Genomic DNA, 24,821 nt, shown 5'->3' with positions numbered 1-24,821 from the left:
CGGAGTCTCGCTCTGTCGCCCAGGCTGGAGTGCAGTGGCCGGATCTCAGCTCACTGCAAGCTCCGCCTCCCGGGTTCACGCCATTCTCCTGCCTCAGCCTCCCGAGTAGCTGGGACTACAGGCGCTCGCCACCTCGCCCGGCTAGTTTTTTGTATTTTTTAGTAGAGAGGGGGTTTCACCGTGTTAGCCAGGATGGTCTCGATCTCCTGACCTCGTGATCCACCCGTCTCGGCCTCCCAAAGTGCTGGGATTACAGGCTTGAGCCACCGCGCCCGGCCCGGGTTACGTTTTTTAAAAAAAACAAAAAACAAAACAAAACAAAAAACCAAAAAAACTAGTTCATAATTAGTGCCCTTTTAAATAACTGATCTGTAGGAATCTTTTAATCTCCTTAAGTGATAAAGAGAACAGATATCTAATTTCTTGTAATAGCACCAAAGACGTCCAGCACTATAACGTCTACAGAGAGTATGACGTCTAGCGGTAAAACGGCTTTATTCTCAGAACAGAGAGTATCAGTTTCCTCATTTGCTTGCTGCCTGTGTTTCCTTTTTACGTTCAGATCTCTGTGCCGTAACCTTCTAAATCCTTATCACCAGGCCCCAGGAAATATCACCTGGTCGGCACACTCCTGCAGGGCTAGATCACTGTGCACACACTTAACCTTCCATTGTTTTCCATACGTTTCCTAGGATGCGGGGGGCTAAAGGATGACGAAGAGTTGCCTCCCGGTTCCTCCTCTCGTTCTTATCTGGGCCGTGTAGGACAAATGTACCTCATGTCCCTCGATGCGAAGGTCTGGCCGCGAGCAGCCACGGCCCCCGGCACGTGACGGTCACGGAGCCTTCGCGGTCTCCCGCGGCTGGGGGGCACCCGGGGATGCGGCCGGCACTGACGTCGTCCTCCCGGTTACCCACAAGCCTCCGGGCCGCAGCCGAGCAGGAAGAGGCGCGCGGGGCCGGCGCCTGCCGGGGAGATCGGGGCGCTCCCTCAGCGAGCCGGCGCCGCCGGCCCGGCCTCCTACTGCTTGCAACCGGGGAAGGCGGACCCTCTGACAATTCAGCCGGGGCTGAGAGGGAGACCGACGCCAAGGCGGTCTTGCATCGCCCCCGGCTTTCCAGATGCAGACCCTCCTGGAATGGGAGCCCTTCCCTGACAGCTGTAGGACGGGAGACTGCCGAGGGGACGCCTGGACTGCCCCGCCCTCGCGCGGTCACCCACCGGGGACCGTGCGACGGTCGCTCCTAACCCCAGGAGCTACAGAGCCGAGTCACCCTGAGGAGCGCCATATGGCGCTAGTTGCGCGCTGTTCTTTAATCAGCCACACTGAACGCGCCGAGCCCAGTTTTACCTCCCGGGCCCCACCTTTCCACGCCTCCTCCGGCTTCCCGGGGTGTTTTGTGTGTCATTCTCCCACGTACCGTCCCTCCCCGTCCCTCGGCCCTCTTGCCCAGTCTCCCTAGTATTCCAGAAGCTAGCGGCCGCGGGCGTTCCTGGTTCGCGCTCCCGCCCCCTCCGCCCCGCTGACTCGCCGCTTCCTCCGGAGCCCCAGCGTCCCGAACCCGGGACTGCATTTCCCGGCAGGCGCCGCGGCCTGCGGCCAATGAGGGGCTGAGGATTTGGCGGCGGCGGCGCCCCGAGAGTCGGGGTGGGGGGGCTTTGTGCGCGGCGGCGGCGGGAGCGGCGGCGGCGGCGGCGGCCAGCACCGAGGCGGAGGCCGAGGGGACTGTGCACAGGTCGCCGCGGAGAGGCGTGCGAATTCCGAGCCGAGCTCCGAGGACCCTGCTGTCCTGGCCGGGCCGCCAGCCGTAGGCTCCTCTCTGGCAGCAGCGGCGGCGCGGCGACCCCGTCCCTCGGCCTCCCCTTCCCTCCCCACCTCCCGAGCCTTCCTCTTCCCGCAGCACGCCCGGCCCGGCCCGGCCGTGGCCCTCCTCGGTGCCGGCCGCCATGGCAGAGGCGTCCGGCGCGGGGAAAATCTAGCCCGGGGATTTCATGCGGCCTAGCTCGGTTCCGCCTCCTCCCCGCGCGGCCCCGGCGGCTGCCCGCAGCCCAGCCCCACTCCGGGCCTCCGTGTCTCTCCTGTGATCGCACTGACACGGCCGGGGGGTTAGAATGGAACAAACTGAAGGTAAAGTGCGTGTGCGTGTGTGTATGTGTGTGTGTGTGCGCGCGCGCGCGTGTAATGCTAGGAAGGGCTGAGGAGGAAACGACGGGGAGGGGGCGACCTAGGGATGGGGCGCCAGACCCCAGGAGGAATGGAAGGGGAAGCGGGTGGCCTGAAAGGGCTCGAAGGGGGTCCTGACGGAGGAGCAGATGGCAAGGTGGGGGGTGTGGAGGGAATTGGGGGGTGGGGCAGGGGAGGTGGGAGTGGGATCGGAGTCGGAGTGGCGCTGAGCTGGGAATTGGGAGAAGTGGGATGGGGGCGGGGATAAGGATGGGATTGGGGAGGGGCAGGGAAAGGGGAGAAGAGTTGCATGGAGATTAGAGACCTGGGTGGACTGATAAATAGGGAGGTTTGGGGATGGAGTGTGGGAACCAAAAGAGTCTGGGAGAAGGGGATACATTTGCTGGAGAAATGGGGCATTTTATGAGAATGAAGGAAGAAATGAGGAATGGAAGTGAAGGAAAAGGTGGATTAGGGAAAGGGATGAGGCAGGCTGCAATAGGAGGATGGGAAATAGACGCAGGAAACTGGAAGACAGGATTGGGCTAGGGAAGGTAATTAACTGAATGATGACAGGGATGAGAACGATCGACTTAGCGTCAGAGTGGGAGGAAAAGAAGGGGATGGAGGTCGTTAAAGTGTTAGGAAGGGAGGCCTTTTGTTCCTATATTTGTGTGTATTCTGTGCCTTTCTTTCAAGACTAGAGAATAGAGAAGCTAGTGGTTATGGGATTGTGATTGTTGTGAAATGGGGAGGTGTGGGTTTTACTGTTTTGAGGGAGGAGACGATGTGTTTGTGTTATGGAAGAGAGGCTGGGAGAGACATGGCCATAATTTGATGGTTTTGGGGAGGAGTGAAGATTATTCCGATTTAAAGGGGGCAGGGGCAGCCATGTTTGCTGCCAGGCACTGCAGTGTAAATAAATTCCTTTTCCTCTCCGACATCAGTATGAATCTGGAAGGGGCCAGTTCAGATTGTTAGCCCCCTTTCTTTCTATTCATGAACTCTTTTCCCCTTACATCTTGGGTCATTTTAAATTATTCATAACCGCCAAAGTGATGTTTTCCATCTTGTGTGTTTTTGCTCCTTTTCTCCCTCTCTTTACCCTCTTCCTTCTGGTTGCAAACAAGGTATGCTAATGAGCTGCAGTGTAAATTTAACCCTTTTAATCAATTTAAAACTAGATTTTTACCAGCTGAAGGAATCATTACTACGCTTACATATCAAACATGATCATGAAGTCTTTTACGTATTGAAAATTCGTTTGTTTCAGAAGCCTCAGAAGCAGTCAACATGTTTTCTGCAATTCTTTAAGTAAACAAGGAAATTGCATCGGTTATTTTACTTGGGCCTGTGCTCTTGGCAAAGCGCTGTGTCCGGGTGAAAGGGGTAGGAAGCTCTGCTTGTGGTAGATTATCTGCTTGCTGTATTTTGAATGTTGAAAAATTAGAAATGTATGTATTTTTAAATAGTATTTCTGATAGCTCTTGCTTACAGGTGATGAGCATGTTAAGAGTGTTGAGTGTGTTAAGAATAGTATTTTCTTTTTTAAATAAACTCTCTTTCCCCCATCTCTTCTCTGTGCCTTCATGTAGCTAGCTCAATACAATCTCCAGATGCCAATTCAGCACAGTGCAATGATCTATGAAGTAGGCATGCAGTTCTTAGAGTCTCATTAAGATGCCAGGGTTTTTTTTGTTGTTGTTGTTTTGTTTGTTTGTTCATTCGTATTTTGATTGGAACTTCAGGTGACTCTGAGGAAACTACAGTAACTAATGTATTCAACTGTAACTACTTGTACAATTTGAAATAATTACTATTCTAAGGTTTAAATTCTGACAAATTTACAGTACATACATTGGTGTTAAGTAGAGCCTATTTTATTTCATATCGAAAAGGATTAAATGTGTGTGCGTGACCTTTTGTTTTTATTATAGCAGTTGGAGTAATCCAAACTTTAACCTATCACATTGATACTGAAACTGTTCTCTAATACCAAGAAGGCCTGTTAACATTGTAATATGGTGGACTCAAACCAGTTGAACTACATTTAACCTACCTAAATGGCAACATCCTCTCAGTTGTTATATAGAAACTTAGGATATATTCTTGGTTTGTTAGAAAAATTAAATTGAATGTTGTTAAAGTGGTACTTTAAGAGGGTGCTTTTAGTGTAAAAGCCAGATTTACAGCTTGGAGTATTTTAAGTTGATAATATTCAGCTGAATTTGTTTGAAATTCTGTGAGGAACAATTGCATTTAAAAAGAAAATTCAGCATGCTTTTTCTGGAATTTATTTTTATGGTGATTTCAGTTTTATGTCCCCTACTTGATTGACATGTTATTTGTAATTAGCTGGTAAAATGTGTGCATGAGCTATCAGTACTGTAAATTTTTAGGAAAGTAAGCAATCATGAAATAGAAAAATTTGTGTTGGAAGCTTTCATTCTTCAAAAAAAAAAAAAAGAAAAAGTTTATTTTTATGTATTCAGCATCCTTTAAAGATCAGGGTTCCTGCCCAGCTGTGGTAAGTATCCTGGTTCCTTGCACAGGTATTCATATACGAAGAAGCCTACTCTTGTTAAATAACACTTAAAACCAATTAATATGTCCATCAGCCCACCTGTTACCTATGATAGCTTTTTTATTTTTCTAACCCTTAAATTAACAAATGCCCTCTCTTATACTGATCAGATTGAATGAGTTTTGGATAAAGGAAACTGATTGTCTTTGAGATTGATGATTGTTGAGTGAACTGTCAAATCTGATTCCAATGACAGCAGTTTCTGGAATTTATAATAATATTCATAATCCACTAATAGCTGCTCACAGTTGTTCTCACACTGTGCTATGCTGAGTGTCTGACATGCATGATTTCCTTTTCTCCTCCTAACAGTTTTATGAAGTCAGTACTTTTTTTTTTTGAGCGAGGGAGTCTCACTCTTGTTGTCCAGGCTGGAGTGCAATGGTGCGATCTTGGTTCACTGCAACCTCCGCCTCCCAGGTTCAAGTGATTATCCTGCCTTAACCTCCCAAGTAGCTGGGATTACAGGCGCACATCACCATGCCCGCCTAATTTTTTTTTTTTTTTTTTTTTTGAGACGGAGTCTTGCTCTGTAGCCCAGGCTGGAGTGCAGTGCCATAATCTTGGCCCACTGCAAGCTCCGCCTCCCGGGTTCACGCCATTCTCCTGCCTCAGCCTCCCAGGTAGCTGGGACTGCAGGCTCCTGCCACCACGCCCCACTAATTTTTTGTATTTTTTAGTAGAGACGGAGTTCACCGTGTTAACCAGGATGGTGTCAATCTCCTGACCTTGTGATCCGCCCGCCTTGGCCTCCTAAAGTCCTGGGATTACAGGTGTGAGCCACCGCGCCTGGCCAATTTTTATATATTTTTTAGTAGAGACAGGGTTTCACCATGTTGGCCAGGCTGGTCTCAAAGTCCTGACCTTGTCATCTGCCCGCCTCGGCCTCCCAAAGTGCTGGAATTACAGGCATGAGCCACCACGCCTGGCCAAGATGGAGTTTTTTATTTTTTATTTTACTTATTTATTTTTTTTGAGACAGAGTTTCGCTCTTGTTGCCCAGGTTGCAGTGTCTCAAAAAAAAAAAAAAAAAAAAAGTTATTCACGTATTCACATATCATAGAAGGCTGAGAATTTAAAAAAATAAAGTTAGCATTCTTCATTCTCCACTGATAACCACTTGAATTTTCTTGTATGTCCTTCTAGAAAACTTCTATGCATGTATGTGTATATTTCTCTTAAAATATTTACAAATGGGTCATACTATCTGCATTTTGCTTTTTTGTTTTTTTATTTGTTTGTTTTTCGAGACAGAGTTTCGCTGTTGTTGTCCAGGCTGGAGGGCAGTGGCGCAATCGTGGCTCACTGCAACCTCCGCCTCCCGGTTCAAGCGGTTCTCCTGCCTCAGTCTCCCGAGTAGCTGGGATTACAGGCATGCACCACCATGCCCGCTAATTTCTGTATTTTTAGTAGAGACGAGGTTTCACCATTTTGGCCAGGCTGGCCTCAAACTCCTGACCTCAGCTAATCTGCCTGCCTCGGCCTCCCAAAGTGCTGGGGTTACAAGCGTGAGCCACCGTACCCGCCCACTTTTTCGTTTTAGCAGCCTATCTGGGACATCTTTTTAAATTAGTACCTATGGATCCGCGACTGGGCGCAGTGGCTCACGCCTGTAATCCCAGCACTTTGGGAGGGAGGCTGAGGCGGGCAGATCGCTTGAGGTCAGGAGTTTGAGACCAGCCTGGCCAACATGGTGAAACACCCATCTCTACTAAAAATACAAAAATTAGCCAGGTGTGGTGGCGGCACCTGTAATCCCAGCTACTCGGGAGGCTGAGATGGGAGAATTGCCTGAACCCCGAGGGGGAAGCTGCAGTAAGCTGAGATTGCGCCACTGCACTCTAGCCTGAATGACAGAGCGAGATTCTGTCTCAAAAACAAAACAAGGCCGGGCATGGTGGTGGCTCACGTCTGTAATCCCTGCACTTTGGGAGGCTGAGGCGGGAGGATCACTTGAGGTCAGGAGTTTGAGACCAGTCTGGCCAGCATGGTGAAACCCCCGTCTCTACTAAAAATACAAAAATTAGCCGGGCATGGTGGTGCTTGCCTGTAATCCTGGCTACTTGGGAGGCTGAGACGGGCCAATCACTTGAACCCAGGAGGCGGAGGTTGCACTGAGCTGAGATTGTACCACTGCATTCCAGCCTGGTAGACAAAGCGAGACTCCATCTCAAAAACAAAACAAAACAAAAAACAAGAACCATAAAAATTAGTACATATGGATCCACAGCTTTTTTTTTTTTTTTTTTTTAAAGGGTCTTATAAGTATTCCATTGTTTAAAACATTAACATTTAGTTTGTTAGCAGGTTTTGCTATTATAAGTAAATAATAGTTGGTCGTGAATTAAGTTCCTAATAGCCTGTTAAATGGAAGCTAGTACAATTACTTTATTTTACAAGAGAGAAAACTGAGGCCTATGGAAGTGAAGTCCGGGGCTTTTGTGACAAACCCATTACTTGGTTCTTTATAGCACAACCTATTACTTCCTTACTATAAAAGTGTTGGAGCTGCCTGGCGGGGGGCAGTGGCTCACCCTGTAACCCCAGCACTTTGGGGGGCCAAGGCGGGTGGATCACCTGAGGTCAGGAGTTCAAGACCAGCCAGGCCAACATGGTGAAACCCTATCTCTACTAAAAAATACAAAAAATTAGCTGGGCCCGGTGTGCGCCTGTAATCCCAGCTACTCTGGAGGCTGAAGCAGGAGAATCGCTTGAACCGGGAGGCAGAGGTTGCAGTGAGCTGAGGTCACGCCATTTCACTGCAGCCTGGGCAATAACAGCAAAACTTCTCAAAAAAAAAGAAAGAAAGAAAAGAAAGAATTAGAGCTACCTATGAAAGCTCAAGGTGACGGGGCAAACTTAAGGTTAAGTATATTTAGTATAATGAGTTAAAGGGGAGTAAGCTACAGTGAGGAAAGATCTTGTGTTTTTTCATATTTTATTCATGTTGTGAACATATATGCACAAAATATTTTTACATGCAAAAATGAATTGTGTCCAAGTTATCTTGAAGTGTGTGTTTTTGTATGAAGTGGATTTTAGTGGACTTTTTCCTGTTTGAATAAAATTATCAATAAAATAAGAGCTATGAAATGAAAAAAATTAGAGGTCCATCATGATCTTAGAAAAGGACCTGGAAAAAAAATACAGACATTGGTAAAAATTTTAAAGTGAGCTAAAAATCCCTATTTGAAAACAAGTTAAAAATCTTAGCAGGCACTGTTGATTACTTTATTTAAATTTTTTTTTTTTTTTTGCTATCAAGAAGAAAATGGTTACTTATTCGTTGGGATCTTTTAAAACAAAAAGATAATCTTGTCTGTTGTAGACACTTAAGAAATTAAAATAGTTAAAGCTTTAAAAATGCTTAGAACTTGGCATCTGTCCATAAAATCTGTTTTTCAATGCAGTTCTGTTTTTAGTTTTACTTTTTTTTTTTTAAAAAAAGCAGTCTATTATTTTTTGAAAAAGCAACTAAGATAATTCATTTATTTGTTAATTAACATGTCCAGCATTTGAGTTTTTAAATGAATGGTGAACTTTATTTCTGCAGGCCAATCTTTTTATAAATTATAAGTTATAACTAAGATTTATATTTTTATAAATATTAACAGACAAATTTAAGAAATTGCTTATACTAACATTACCTAACCTTTTTTAAAAAGCTTACAGTTTCGTTTTCATTTTTACTGTTGTTCTTAGTAAATATGTAGGAAAGACTTTAAACACTTCTGTAGTATGTTGTACCTGCACTGTGTAACATGAAAAGAAGGCAAAGGTATATTTAAAATTTTGTGGACTTAGAGAATGTTCAGTTTTTACTACATGGATGTGTTGTTACTCCTAAAGCACAACTTTTTTGATAAGATTTTGAATTATAAAAGCTCTTTGAAAAAGTATTCTTAGCTTGTTTTTTTTAGATGTGGATCTTTATTGTCATTAACTGATACACAGTGATAACTTTTTCCCCCTTCTAATATTTTATTACTAGGTTCTTTTTTCCATCTATGTTTAGGGCCACTTAAAGAGAGTAACTAGGAAAATGAAAATTGTTAATATTCGTACTGTTTCAGTTTTAGCCATGTGTAGCATGGAAAGATAAAACATGAATAATACCTTACATTTATTTGGCATCTTCTGAGGTGTTTGGTAGAATTCCCACAGAATAACTTCACTTTTTAAAAATATAAAGTTAGAAAGCACAATAATTGTTATTTATTTATTATTTTTATTTTTTTCCGAGATGGAGCCTCCCTCTGTTGCCCAGGCTGGAGTGCAGGGGTGTGATCTCGGCCCACTGCAAGCTCCGCCTCCTGGGTTCCTTCTTGGGCTCAAGCAGTCTTCATGTCTCAGCTTCTCTAGTAGCTAGGACTACAGGCAGGTGCCACTGCACCTGGCTCTGTATGATTACTTAAAAAAAAAAATTAAGAGTGTGTGTGTCCTGATTTTTCTTCATAGCTTATATTATCCACATTCCAATAGATAATTAAATATTAAGTAACAAGTATTTTTCTACTACAGATGCGCTTTTTCTTACTTTGGTATAAGTTATCCTAAGATATATAGGAGGTTTATTTTTATTTTTTTTATTTTTAGAGACAGGGTCTTGCTCTCTTGTCCAGGCTGGAGTGTAGTGACATGATCCTAGCTCACTGCAGTCTTGAACTCCTTGGATCAAGCAGTTCTCCTGGCCTCAGCCTCTGGAATAGCTATGACTACACACATGTGCCACCCTGCGCAGCTAATTTTTTTTTTTTTTTTTTTGAGACAGGGTTAACTCTACCACCTAGGCTGGAGTGCAGTGGTACTATCATGGCTCACTGCAGACTCAACTTCGCAGGCTCAGGTGATCCTCCCACCTCAGCCTCCTGAGTAGCTGGGACTACAGGCATGTGCTACCACTCCCAGCTAATTTTGTTTTTCTTTTTTTGTAGAGACAGGGTTTCACCAAGTTGCCCAGGCTGGTCTTGAGCTCCTGGGCTCAACCAATCTTCCCACCTTGTCCTCCCAAAGTGTTGGGATTACAGGCATGAGCCACTGTGCTGGTCTCCCTAGCTATTTTTAAAAAATTTTTTGTAGAGATGGAGTCTCCCTTTGTTGCATGACTGACCTTGAACACTTGGCCTCAAGTGATCCTTATGGGGAGGCATTTTAAATTTAAGAATGGGTAGCTTATTGGGATTTCATAGGTTAAAAAAATTAGTTTATCAAATTGATTTGAGATTAAGAAGATCATATGGAGATACGCCTAGTAGCATTTGGACCATAGCCAAGACAATATTGTGTCTATTTAATCTTATGTTATCTAATTTCTCTTACCTGTGGAGGCTTAAGAAAGCTGTATGTAAAAAACAAACAAAAACTTTAAGAAATAGGCATTTTAAAGCCTTTTACATTATGAAATGTGAAATATAAAAAAGCATATAAAACTTGAATGTACAGTATAAACAAATAATTAGAAAGTGAAAATACAAAAATTAGCTAGGCGTGGTGGCACACGCCTGTAATCCCAGCTACTCGGAAGGCTGAGGCAGGAGAATCACTTGAACCAGGGAGGCGGAGGTTGTAGTGAGCTGAGATTGCGCCACTGCACTCCAGCCTGAGCGACAAAGCAAGACTGTCCGTCTTAGGGAAAAAAAGGAAGTGAACATCGGGTAACTATCACCCGGGTAATAAGTCCTTTAAGAAAAGCTGCAGAGACAACCTCATTGGTTTAGCTGGTATTGCTTTGGTGGTAGTTGGACATTAGGGACAAAAATGTATTGATGTCCTTGGGTTTTTCTTTTTTCTTTTTTTCTTTCTTTCTTTCTTTTTTTTTGAGACAGAGTCTTGCTCTGTTGCCCAGGCTGGAGTCCAGTGGCGCAGTCTGGGCTCACTGCAACCTCCGCCTCCCAGGTTCAAGCGATTCTCCTGCGTCAGCCTTCTGAGTAGCAGGGATTACAGGCGCCCGCCACCACACCCAGCTAATTTTTGTAGTAGTAGAGACGCGGTTTTGCCATATTGGCCAGGCGTGAACCAGGCGCGGTGGCTTACGCCTGTAATCCCAGCAGTCTGGGAGGCCGAGGCGGGCGGATCACCTAAGGTGAGGTGTTGGAGACCAGCCTGGCCAACATGGCGAAACCGCATCTCTACTAAAACTACAAAAATTAGCCGGGCGTGGTGGGCATCTATAATCCCAGCTGCTTGGGAGACTGATACAGGAGAATCGATTGAACCCGGGAGGCGGAGGTTGCCGTGAGCCGAGATTGCGCCACTTCACTCCAGCCTGGACTAAAGAGCGAAACTGTCTCAAAAATAAAATAAAATAAAATAAAAAAGAACCTGAAGAATTCATAACAATGCAAGTTCAACGAATATAAAAACTGAATAGCTAGTTTTTAATTGTTATTGCCAGAAGGGGTATCTGAACAATGTTTTTAAGGTAGCTTTCTAACATTTATTATCAGTGTTTAGTGATTTGAAATCTTAGTTCCTTACCGATGAATAACAAAAAATAATACTGAATCCTCTAAGAAAGTGCTGTTTTATACAAAGTGTTTATTTAGAGTTCATCTCTGTTGCACTTTTTGGTAAGATTCAATGATTAGGTTTTAAATTAACATGCGAACTCTAAAATTACTTACTTAGAAAATGTCGATTTGTCTATATTGTTAATTTCTTAGATTAACTATCTTATTTAACAAAATCGAGTTTGACACTCTTGCTTTCGCAGTATTGGAACCATTCAAAAAGTATTAACCTGAGAAGTAATCAGTGATGACAATCTATGTTTGACCCTTCATCCTTGGTACTTCTTGAGTTTTAACTTTTCTGTAATTTGGCCAAGAGAACCAAATTTCTTTCGAAGCTGGAGAAGCTGCATTATGCTTTCCTGGCCTTCAAGAATATTTTCTTAGGTATTTGGAAAGGTTGAGTGTTGATTTTTGAGGATTAGGATAGCAGAAAAATTTCAATGCTTTTTTCCCTCTGAGTACCTGCTGAATACGGTCTATTTGCGTACAACTCTGCAATGTGAACTTTGAGAAAGGCATTTTTATAAATTAAAGCCTTTATTTGGTTATTATAATTTTGTCACTCCAAGCGGTCTCCTTTTGTATGATCTCTGCAAGATTCAAATGCATCAGAATACAGTATTTCATATTAGATTGTGGTGAGAAACTTCTTGCTTTGCTTTATTGTATCCTTGAATTCTTTTCTGTAGTGCAATAGCATGTTTTTCTTTTTTACTCCCACTGAAGATTAAATATATTTCTTGCTAATTTTTCCCTTGCATGGGTGATAGCGATTTTAAATCTTGAAAGGAACATGTATGTTGAGTTTTCCTAGATGTGAAAGTAAATATAATTTGATATTTTTAAAAAGATAAATTAGGTAGTTTGGCTTTGTGTATGCAGTAGAGTTAATATGCTTTTATTCACCTCATGGTTTCTGTGTCATTACCACCTGTTAGTTTTTATTTTTTAATGAAAAACTTGAACTTCTCCAAAGTGACTAGTTTTAAAATAACATTTATGTAAGGATTGTTTATTGCTGAGAAATTGAAAACCAGAAGGTATAAAGAAAATTAAAATTATTTAAAATTCTATTAGCTAGCAGTAACTACTATTAATATTTTGTTGTATATCCCTCCAATACTTTTTTGTATGTATTTTTTTACATAATTGGAATTGTGCATCCATATTATTTTGTAACATGTTTTGTTATTTAATACATTATGAAATAAATATGTTTGTGATTTTAAAAATTGATATAGAATTTCAATGTACAGGTGTGCTATTACCTGTTTACCATTCTGTGTTGAGGGTCTTTTAGGCAGTTTGCAATTTGGGGACATTGTAAGTTGATGGACATCCTTATACATTAAAAAAATTACATGGCTGATTATTTCATTACAATAAATTCCTAGAAGTAAAATTACTTAAAAGATATAAACATTTTGAAAGCTTTTGATACATATTTCCAAACTGTTCTCTTGAAAGATTTTTTAAAATAACAGTTTTATTGAGATATAATTCACATACCATAAAATTCATCCATTTAAAGTATAGAATGCAGTGGCTTTTAGTATGTTCACAGGGTTGTATAACCGTCACCACAATCAGTTTTAGAACATTTCCAGAAAGGTTTGAACCAGTTTAAACCCAGCAATATTATAAAGTTTTGTTTTAAAAATAGCATTTATTCGTAACATCTAAAGTGTAGTACAGTATACAGGAACACAACAGCTTGTGTGACATATACTTTATATGCATTTGAGTGACATTTTAGAAAGTCCTCCATGAAAAGATGATGCTCCTACGTCCCATTTTAAGAAAGCCTGACATATGAAGTTTAAGCTGATGAAACAAAATATGAGGTACATTTTTTGAATTATAAAATTATTCTCCTGGACAGTGAGAATGTCTTTATTGAGAGAGTATTGTGTATGGTTTAAAATGTTTTTTTAAAAATTCAGATTTGATTTAGAAACACTTTATTTTAGAAAACATCTGTGGAAAGTGTTACCTATACAGTTAGCTGTAGCAAACTTATCACCTTATAGAAAATATGGCTTTCTTTATATTAAGAGATGTTTGCTTTGTTCTAACTGACCTTCACCCCTGAAAGTTGTTCTTTTGTTTTGTTTGCTTAAGCTATTTAACAAAACATTTTTTAAAAACTGGGTGGGTTAGCTAGGCGTGGTGGCTCACACCTGTAATCCCAGCACCTTGGGAGGCCGGGTGGGTGTATCACTTGAGGTCAGGAGTTTGAGACCACCCTGGTCAACATGGTGAAACTAAAAATACAAAATTTAGTCTCTACTAAAAATACAAAAATTAGCCAGTGTTATGGCGCTCGCCTGTAGTCCCAGCTACTCGGGAGGCTGAGGCAAGAGAATCACTTGAACCCAGAAGGCAGAGGTTGCAGTGAGCTGAGATTGTACCACTGCACTCCAGCCTGGGTGACAGAGTGAGATTCCATCTCAAAAAAAAAAAAAAACAAAACAAAAAACTGGGAGGGCAGTGAAGTATAGGGCAAGAGTCAAGGAGGTCTGAGTTCCTATCCCCACTTCACTTTACCACTGAAGATCACTGTTCTTATCTCTAAAAGTGCAAATGAAAATTATTCTTGGAGTTATAGGGATTCAAATTAGAAGTACTAGACTGCGTGTAGAACTGTACCAGATATATAGTTGATAATGAATAACTTTTTAAGTAGAAGAATAATAATGTACACAAAATGAACTAGTCTTTAGTCACATGTTTAATGGAAGAAGAAATGAACTCAGTTGGCCTAAACTCACTTTCATAGAAGTTAAAAGTTGAACCTCAACTAATACCTGAAGAGAATCTTTGCCTAGGTTATATTGGTAAGAGAATTCGTGCTGGTTCAAATTTGAACATGAAGTTAACTTTCCAGTCCAATTTTACTTCCATTGTTGTTATTACAACTTCATGATGGCTAAAGCTTCACTAAAGCTTGGTGTTCTGATTAAACAAATAGGTGACGTGAAATTTGGATATATAGTATGAAATTCTGAATTTTCTAACTTTTATTGCTTATTTTGAAAACTGCATGTTGAGTACAGTTGAACCTAAAATACTAAAGTGATAAACAAACAAAACCCACACTGGTCTTTATAGAAAAGATATACTTAGTAAATTATTATTTTAGATACAATAAATTGCTTAGTGCTCTAAAAACTACATCTCATCTTTGGCATACATTCTATTTTGCCTTTTTGTGGGGAATGGAAAATACAAGGTAAAAGAAAGTAAATTTGAATGCTTGCAAAATTTTAAGAACCAATCTCAAACCATTTTACCATAATTTAAAAGTTTGTCCAGGAAGTAGGTAGGAAAATATGTGGATGAATTTGTTAGTTTACTAGAGTTCATAGTGAATGGAACAAGATGACTGATGAAAGTTGTTTGTAGTAATTTTCATTGTGAGCAACTACCCTTGCTGTAAAGGATTGGAAAATAATGTAATTTCCTTCAAGGGGTAATACCACGTCTGTTGTTGCCGGGTGTGATCAACAACAAAGTGAAGATAGTTGAGGTTAAACTAGATAGATAAGGGAAACAGGGTGTTTTACTAGTAGGCTTTGTATTGGTGAAAGGCAGTTCAATAGTAATGTGGTTTAGTCAGGAAAAAAATATGAACTACAAAGCAACCTAAAATGTTGTATAACTTAATGGAATCATAGTCAAGTGAAAACCGTATGATTGAATTTAGTGACAGAGTTTATGGTTAAGTGAAATACTTTTTTGTTGTTTTCTTTTTTATATTTTATTAACTAAGTTCTACTTCATTCAGGTCACTTCCTAATTCAGGATATTTTAATGTCTTTAACCATCATCCTTCTGTAAACATCCTTCTCTAAATTTTTAGTGGAAAATTTAAAGTGAACACATTTCAGAAAATATTTGAGGTGACCACCCTAGAGTTAAACAGATTGTGGAGTAGCACAGTTATTCTTTACAGATAATTTGCTGCCTGGCGCAGTGACTCACACCTGTAATCCCAACACTTTGGGAGGCTGAGGCGAGTGGATCACCTGAGGTCAGGAGTTCGAGACCAGCCTGACTAACATGGTGTAACCCCTTTTAGATGGGTGTGGTGGTACATGCCTATAATCCCAGCTACTTGGGAGGCTGAGGCAGGAGAATCACTTGAACCCTGGAGGCGGAGGTTGCAGTGAGCCAAGATCGTGCCACTGCACTCCAGCCTGGGCAACAAGAGTAAAACTCTGTCTCAAAAAAAAAAAAAAAAAAAAGATGTTTTGCTCTATTAGTAGTTTAAACTCAGAAAAGTTAAAAGAAAACATACTTCTCTAACATGCCTTAATTCCATACTAGGATTTTGTAAAGAGAATTATGGTGGCCATGCTGATTTTACTCCCTAAAATCCTATTTATGTAGCTAAGTGTATTGGCTGTGAATTTCATATAATTGTTTGATATTGCAAATAATGGTCATCTTAAATATTGTTAAGGTGGTAGATAAGATTTAAAGTTGTTTATTTATTTATTTACTTATTTATTTTGAGACAGAGTCCCAAAATAAAAAAGATAAACTTAATAACTTAGTCCAACCCAGGCTGGAGTGCAGTGGCACAATCTCGGCTCACCACAACCACCACCTCCTGGGTTCAAGTGATTCTCCTGCCTCAGCCTCCCTAGTAGCTGGGACCACAGGCACCCACTACCACACCCAGCTAATTTTTGTATTTTTAGCAGAGACGGGGTTTCACCATGTTGGCCAGGCTGGTCTTGAACTTCTGACCTCAGGTCCGCCTGCCTTGGCCGCCCAAAGTGCTGGGATTACAGGCATGAGCCACCACACCTGGCCAAAAGTTAGTATTTTAACCACATATCTATTCTTGTTAGAATGAAAACTCAAGCGCTACACTTATTTATTGATAACTAGGAGGAATCACAGCTCATTTTCCCATTTTTTGTGGTCATTTTATATATGTGGATCACCTGATCCAACCTTTCTTATGATGTTAAATGAAAACCCAAAGATATTGTCTGTCCTCAGAATTTATGCAGCTAAGTTAGAGGTAGAAGCAGAACTAAAATTCAAGTCTCGTGACTCTAAGACCAATGTTAGAGTACATCCTTCTACTTTGTGGACATTTTGCTTGTCCCTAGATATCTGAGTTTGTCTTACTCTGCCATAGAGATCTATTTGCTGAACTTCCTCTTATGTGACTTCTATCATCACAGTAATATTAACAGATTTCTTTAAAAATTTATAATTAATCTTATTTTTTATACGCTTTTAAAGGATATTTTTGTTAAGGTAAAATTTGAAAAATAATGTAGATCAGCACTGTCTAATAGAATTTTCTGTGATGACGGAAATACTCTTTATCTGCACTGACCAATATGGTAACCTTAGCCACATGTTGATGTTGAATGCTTGAAATATGGCCAGTGTAACTGAGGAACTAAATTGTTAATGTAATTTAATTTTAACCTGTTTAAATTTAAATAGCTACACGTGGTTAGCCCAGAATTAGCTATTCTTAGTGAAGGGAAAGAATTAAGTAGATATAGCCCGGGCGCGGTGGCTCACACCTGTAATCCCAGCACTTTGGGAGGCTGAGGTGGGTGGATCATGAAGTGAAGAGATCAAGACCATCCTGGCTAACATGGTGAAACCCCATCTTTACTAAAAATACAAAAATTAGCCGGTGTGGTGGCGGGCGTCTGTATTCCCAGCTACTTGCGAGGCTGAGGCAGAGAATCGCTTGAACCTGGATAGCAGAGGTTGCAGTGAGCGAGATTGCGCCATTGCACTCCAACCTGGCGACAGAACGAGACTCCTTCTCAAAAAAAAAAAAAAAAAAAATTAGGTAGATGTGGACGTAATTGTACATTTTTTGCCGTGTGATTACTATATTTGTGTGTTTTTGTGGGCTAGACACATTAAAATCTCATTTTTCCAGTGTGCCTGCTATGTTAGATGGTAAATACATTCTTCATGGGAAAGAAAGATAACTATAATTTATCAATAATATTGTTTGGAAGTTGAAAGCTGGAATATTTTAAAAGTCTTTTAATCAATGCAATTATTAGCAGACTACAGATTGCCAACCAACCAAATGATTTAAATACATAATGCAGTGCTTTCATTTCAGTATTTTTTTATTTTTTTATTTTTTTTTGAGATAGAGTCTCACACTATCACCCAGACTGGAGTGCAGAGGTGTGATCTTGGCCCACTGCAACCTTCACCTCCCAGGTTCAAATGATTCTCATGCCTCAGCCTCCTGAGAGTTCCATTTCAGTATATTTTGGACCAGTTATGTTTACGTAACATTTAAGATTTAAACTTTATACTACATGGAATACTTGAGTAAACCATAATTTAAATCTTTTTGCTATAGCCATAACTCAGAAGCCTCTGAAACAGAGTGAACTTCAAAGGAAATAAAAGATATTACCTGATGATCATCTTTTTCCTTGTCTTTTTCAAGCCTCTCTATTATGACTGATTCCTGGTTTTGGTTTAATTAGTTTTTTTGTTTTTTTGTTTTTTTGGTTTTTTTTTTTTTGAGACAGAGTTTCACTCTTTTTGCCCAGGCTGGAGTGCAATGGCGTGATCTCGGCTCACCGCAACCTCCACCTCCCGGGTTCAAGCGATTCTCCTGCCTCAGCCTCCCGAGTAGCTGGGATTACAGGCATGTGGCACCACCCTGGCTAATTTTGTATTTTTAGTAGAGACGGGGTTTCTCCATGTTGGTCAGGCTGGTCTTGAACTCCCGACCTCAGATGATCCACCTGCCTCGGCCTCCCAAAGTGCTGGGATTACAAGCGTGAGCCACCGCGCCCGGCCTTCATTAGTTTTTTTTAAATAAAAATCTAAACGGGTGTGGTGGCTCACGCCTGTAATCCCAGCACTTTGGGAGACCAAGGCAGGTGGATCACTTGAGGTCAGGAGTTCGAGACTAGCCTGGCCAACATGGGGAAACCCCGTATCTACTAAAAATACAAAAATTAGCTGGGTATGATGGCAGGCACCTCTAATTGCAGCTACTCTGGAGGCTGAGGCAGGAGAATCGCTTGAACCTGGGAGGCAGAGGTTACAGTGAACTGAGATCGTGCCAGTGTACTCCAGCTTGGGTGACGGAGCAAGACTCCGTCTCTAAAGAAAAGAATCCAGCCCCCCGTCCCTTTATTGTATTACCCTGTTTTATAGTAGCATATCACTGTCTGAAATTTCCTTGTTTATTTTAGCTCCATGAGACTAGAATCTTATTTCTTTGGATTTCCCAAGACCTAGAACAGGGTCTGGTACATAGTTGGTGTTCAGTAATGGACCACATAACAGACAAAACAAAAGTAGGACTCTACAAGGAGAAAGGTACATAACATAGCACTTGGAATCTAGGAATAGGCAAGGTGAGACTCAGCTTTTGCTTATCTTGGCAGTGTTGGTGTGGGTGATTCAAGCTGATTAATTTTGTATAGAAATTTTTCTCTAGGAACTCAATTAAAAATAAAACTTTTGTCCAGACATATGATATATACTAAATAAATTCTATCCGCCTTATAGAGCTAGAAAATGGAAACAAACGTGAGAAAATATTTCCGTGGTCAGTTTTTGACTAGTCAGTCTCATGTATTTGGGAAAACAGAGGTTATGGGATTTACTAAAAGTCATTTGTATGCCATTGGTGGAATGGAGAGGAGGTCTGCCAACTCCTGATATTCCAGTGTGTTTTTTGACTTATGATCCGTGAATGAACATCACTTTGTAGCAGACATAGGCACTTTGATATAAGCAGCACTTGGCTGACGCTGGTTTGTGTTATCTGTGAGTAGAGATCAAACATTCTCTTATAGTAAATTAGGTGATTTAATTCCTAATTTTTGAAAGCCAACATGATAAATGTGTGATGGGTTTTGTTTTTACTCAGCTATTCCTATGCTTGTTCTTGAGTAGTGTTTTAAAATGTGAATGAAAGTCTGTTTATTTTTAATTAATTAATTTTTTTTTTTGAGACGAAGTCTTGCTCTGTCACCCAGGCTGGAGTGCGATGGGGCGATCTCGGCTCACTGCAAGCTCCGCCTCCGGGTTCACACCATTCTCCTGCCTCAGCCTCCTGAGTAGCTGGGACTACAGGCGCCCGCCACTACGCCCGGCTAATTTTTTTGTATTTTTAGTAGAGACGGAGTTTCACCGTGTTAGCCAGGATGGTCTCGATCTCCTGACCTCGTGATCCGCCAGTCTCGGCCTCCCAAAGTGCTGGGATTACAGGCGTGAGCCACCGTACCCGGCCGAAACTCTGTTTATTTAGGAAACTTGCACATTTTTTATCTTTACAAAATATATTTCCACTTAGTGGTTATTCTTTAGAAAAAAATGTTGGATTAATATAATTCTTCGTGATGGCTATGAGGGACTTTTCTTAAAACTGTGACTATTACGTGTTTAAATTAACAAGACTTTAAAAAATGATTCTTACTATAGTGCTATCTTTATTACTACAAGTTTTCTTTCTCCCTATATATTTTTATGAAAATCAGCCACAAAATTCAATGTAGCCCAGATATTTTGGTTGTCAGAAATTGAAAATCTTAAATAGGTGTTTTAGTAGTAAAAGGACCCATAGCATCTTATTATGTCATGCATAGTAATGGCTTGACTGCCATTTTGTTATTTGTATCAGGTCTACCCCTGGAATGACAGTAAACTCCGGAGCATAGAAAACTGCGGCAGCTGTGCCAGTGAAATGGGAGAAATCATTTCTGTTTCTTCTGCTTATGTGAGAGATGACAGTAACACCCTACCAGCAATTAAAATCTGAACGGCTTTTCCTGGTTGTCCTGGGACAAATTGTAGGTCACATCATCATGCCTGTATCTATAGATAGAACTATTTATGTTGTGATGGGGCAAGACTTCTTTTGTCATCGTCGTCGTTGTTTGAGACAGAGTCTTGCTCTGTCACCCAGGCTATAGTGCAGTGGCACAATCTTGGCTCACTGCAGCCTCCACCTCCCAGGTTCAAGCGATCCTCCCACTTGAGCCTCCCGAGTAGCTGGGACTACAGATGAGCACCACCACGCCCAGCTAATTTTTTTTTTTTTTTTTTTTTTTGTATTTTTAGTAGACATGAGCTTTCACCAGGTTGGCCAGGCTGGTCTTGAACTCCTGACCTTAAGTGATTCGCCCACCTTGGCCTCCCAAAGTGCTGGGATTTAGGCGTGAGCCACTGCGCCTAGCCTAAGACTTTGTTTTTAAGTGATATTTCTATTTTAGGTACCCCAAATCTGAGGTTAATGAATCTAGGAATTCCCCTCCTTCTGTTTATAGGGATGCTCCTGAAACTGAAGACAACCAAGTGAGTGGAAAGGCTTTCAGAAAATCCCTTGTTGCTGCTGTAACAAATTACAACAAACTTAATGGCTTTAAATGACACAGATTTATTCTTCTAAATTTCGTGATGTCTGACATGGGACTAAAATCAAGATGTCGGCAAAGCTGCATTCCTTCTGGAGGCTGTAGGAGAGTAACTGTTACCTTGATTTATCTAGCTGCTTCCTTCCTTTTTTTTTTTTTTTTGCGACGGAGTCTCACTCTGTTAACCAGGCTAGAGTGCAGGTGTGATCTCAGCTCATGGCAACCTCTGCCTCCTGGGTTCAAGTGATTCTCCTGCCTCAGCCTCCAGAGTAGCTGGGACTACAGGCACGGGCCACCATGCCCAGCTAATTTTTGTATTTTTAGTAGAGGTAGAGTCTCACTATGTTGGCCAGGCTGCTCTCAAAGTCCTGACCTCAAGTGAGCCACTCGCCTATGCCTCCCAAAGTGCTGAGATTACAAGCATGAGCCACCATGCCCGGCCCTCTTCCTCCATTTTCAAAGTCAGCAGTCTTGAAATCTCTGAGTCTGATCCTTCCCACCAAAAGGATGATGAGGATCCTTGTGATTATGTTGGGTCCACCTGAATAGTGTAGGATAATCTCTCCATTGCAGCATTGTGTTTGCTGCCATTCCTATGTTCATTTAGCAGCTTTCTTCCCTCACATACTAGGGGACGGGGATACAGCAGTGAGCAAGATGTAGAAGTACGCAGTACCTTTGTTAGCACGGAAGTAGTTTTATTTTGTTTTTCTTTCCATGACTGAAGGCACTACTACACTTTGCTTTGGAAACTAAAGATTAATCTGAACTTCAGTTATCAGTACACATTTGACAATTCTCTAAGCACTGAAGTTACTCAAAGACACCTAAATATCTCATGACATTCCAAAATAAATTGATTTTATATTGAGCACAGGTTTTGCATTAGTCTATAAATGATACAAAAAAGGAAGTCGTTTTATTAGAGTTTCAGATTCTCATCATGTGTTATGTTCTACAGTGATGATGTTGTGACAGTTTCTCTTATGCTGTTCATAGTGAATGTAGGTTTTGTGTACTGATACAAAAGACAAAGCTTCATGTCATAATATCCCCACTGTTTAGGAAAATATGAATCACAATATGTTGTCAATTGTTTATATCTGCTTGTAGAATTATTAGATTCATGGTACAGCACATCATATTTAATGTGGTTATGTAAATGTTTAAAGTTTATTGAAAAAAATTCTCGTCAAGTTGTGACTCTTGGATGATGTATTTACACTGTATTTTGAGCACTTAATAAAATAGCATCTAATTTAAATTTTCTAATGAAAAGATTACTTGCTAAAATTAAAAATATATATATACTAAACTTTTTTAAAAGTTTAAAAATAATTGGGGCAAAATTTTTTTGTGTTTTCCTCTGAGTGACGTTATGTTTATGAGGCCTTTCTTAGGAAGGGAAAAACAAATCTGTACACTCAGTTCAAAATCCATGCCATTAAAAAACAGCCTGTGATATTTCAATAATACTAGTTACTTAATGGTATTAGCACATATTAAGCTATTTAAATTGTTAATCCAATCTTGTGCCCCCCCTGCCTCCCCTCGCCTTACTGTAATACTCTGTTTTGGATTGATTTGTTTATTGATAATGTGCCAGGCACTATAGTTGGCTCTGGGAGTTCAAGGATGAACTAGTTTCATGTTCTCAAACTTTCAGTCTGTCCGTATTCTCTGGCATCTAAGTTGTTTTTATTTCCTGGAATTTTATAGTGTGCTTTCATTAAATACTTATAATTTGGTTTTGCAACATATCAAGAAAAGCCCTTCTAAAAATCTAGATCATTTGAAACCTGTGATACTAAGAAGCCAAGAAGGTTCTCAATGGAAGTCTTTAGGTACTGGTTTATAGTAGGTCTTTGGAAAGGAGCCCCTGTCTCTTCCACTGCAGGTTAGAACTTGTTTCCTAGGCCAAAAATGCCAGAGGTCCCCTGCATCCTCTCGCCCCGTCGTCACACCCCCAGCTTCTCAACCCTGGATATTTTCCTTTGTCATCCAGGACACTTGTCCCTTTCTGTCAGTAGGGATCAGAAAACAAGGATTTGTTCTCTGATACCCAGGACTTGACATCATGCAGGCACTCAGTGTGAAATGAATAAATGCATCTCATGAAGGGTGATTTCCAAGCCTCATCTCCAGCACTTTCCTTTTATTGCCTTTCTGTCTCCGTCTCTTCCACATGGTGATGTAAGCTGTATGGCTGCAGGGACCTTGTCTGAATTTTCATCCTTATAACTTTAGTGCTTAGCTCAGTGTCTGGTCAATAGGTGCTCAATAAATATTTGTTTTATTAGAGAAGCCTGTGTAGGTTGGGGTGGGGACAACTGGCTGTAACTTTTGGTCACCTTCCCATTGCTGCAGCAGCAGAGTGGAAGGGAAGGAAGTATTCACTTGAACCTCAGCACAACCTTGTCTCAGCATTCAGAGGACAATTAAACAGCAGCTGGTGTCTAGAATTTCTGTAATAAAGTATTTTACTATTCTTTCTTACACAAATGTTTTGAGGTCACATTCACTTATGCACACACCCTTCCTGTATGTCAGGATGGCCTGTAGAATGTGTTTAGTGTTCTGATCGAGTATAGTAGGATGCCATGCCAGCAGAAGGGAATATGCATTCTGGCTTCAGAGGGTGTGTGGTATGTGGGGATGTTCTGGAAAAGCTTCTTGGAGTATTTTCACACCTCTGAATAGAATCTTTAAGGTTGAGTGGGAGATAAGAGAGGAAAAGCTAGGATGGTGGAGGGCAAGATGGGTAGGCCAAAGCAGCAGGAGAGGTGGCCGGACAAAGAAGCAGGGGCCACATTATGAAGGGCCTTTGGATTTTATGCTGAGGCATGAGGAGCCATGGAATGTTACTAAATTTAAATGGTTTGGGGTTTTGTTTTTAAGCATTGTCAATGTTGTAGAGGGTGGATTGGAGGTAGACAGGGTTGGAAGTAAGAAGAATAGCTAAGAAGATGTTGTTCTAATGCAGATGAGAAATGGTAAGACACAGCCAGTGAACACAGCAAGAATCGGGCAGATCCAGAAGAAAGTTGGAAGGTAGAACTGAGCTTGAATTTATGCATTGCGGCTATCTTCTCCCAGACTGGGAATTTATCTTTCCACTTGTGTTGTCTTTTGTGATACAGCTTTTAAAATTAACATCGTTGATTTCATTAATCATTTCCTTTATGTTGTATACTTGTTATATATTTAAGAAATCATTTCCCAACCTGAGTTCAGAAAGATGTCCTGTTCATATTTTTGTTTTTTCTTAAAAGTTTTAAAGTTTTACTGTGTATACGAGCTCTTTAATCCACCTGGGGTTGATACATTACGTGGTGAATATCTAAATTTTTTTCTCTATGGATAAGCAGTTGTCCCAGGACCATTCTTTGAATCTTCTATCCTTTTCTGGCTACTCTGCAGTGCTGCTTCTGTTGTATGTCACGTTCCCATAGAATGGTTCTGTGCCTAGGATCTTATTCTGTTTCATTGTCCATCTTTTTCTAGTACCTCACCTTTTAATTACTGTAGCTTAATGATAAGAATAAAGGTTTTTATTTTAAGCACATTTAACATGTGTACAAATCAGTAATTCTTTAGGTATTGGAGACTTTATTGTTGAGAAACATACATAAATGCCTTGTTGATTTTTTTAGAGCACTTTTTTGTTGAGATGTAATTTATGTTGCATAAAATTCACCCTTTTAAAGTATACAATTCAGTGATCTTTAGTATGTTCACAAGGTTGTGCAGTCATCACCACTGTCTAATTCCAGAACATTCCATCACCCCAAAAAGAGACCCTGTATGCATTAGCAGTCACCCTCCATTCCTTCCCTCCTCCCGAATCCTAGCAATCACCAATCATCTTTCTGTCTATATGGATTTGCCTCTTCTGGACATTTCATGTAAATGGAATTATATGGCATGTAGCTTAATTCTTATTTAAATTGAGTAAATTTGATAGATTAGCAGGGTATTATATAGGAATATTACTGTGTATTTAAGAAAATAGGACAATTCAGGTGCATTAGTGTGCACCTTTAGTCCCAGCTGCTCAGAAGGCTGAGGCATGAGGATCACTTGAGCCCAGGAGTTCAAGGCCTCAGGGCACTATGATCCCATATATGAACAGCCACTGCACTCCAGCCTGGGCAATATAGTGAGACCCCAAAAAA

At 41.0% G+C, this 24,821-nt stretch overlaps 1 protein-coding gene across 5 annotated transcripts in view; it reads left to right on the top strand.

The window, feature by feature from the left end:
• The first annotated feature begins 1,576 nt into the window (after positions 1-1,576).
• NSD3 (nuclear receptor binding SET domain protein 3) overlaps positions 1,577-24,821 on the top strand; it is a 108,786-nt gene continuing 85,541 nt past the window's right edge. For 2 of the 5 annotated variants that reach the window (XM_025395402.1, XM_025395400.1), the window contains exon 1: positions 1,662-2,128. The gene's annotated coding sequence lies outside the window, so the exon portion shown is untranslated. Of the gene's footprint in view, positions 2,129-20,559; positions 20,588-24,821 lie in introns of all 5 variants that reach the window. The other 3 variants (XM_025395398.1, XM_025395403.1, XM_025395401.1) reach the window with 3 other exon arrangements.

Source organism: Theropithecus gelada, chromosome 8, assembly GCF_003255815.1.
Source record: "Theropithecus gelada isolate Dixy chromosome 8, Tgel_1.0, whole genome shotgun sequence".
Classification (NCBI taxonomy): domain Eukaryota; kingdom Metazoa; phylum Chordata; class Mammalia; order Primates; family Cercopithecidae; genus Theropithecus; species Theropithecus gelada.
Note: the sequence above shows the minus strand (reverse complement) of the source record. Positions and strands in the feature narration are given on the sequence as shown.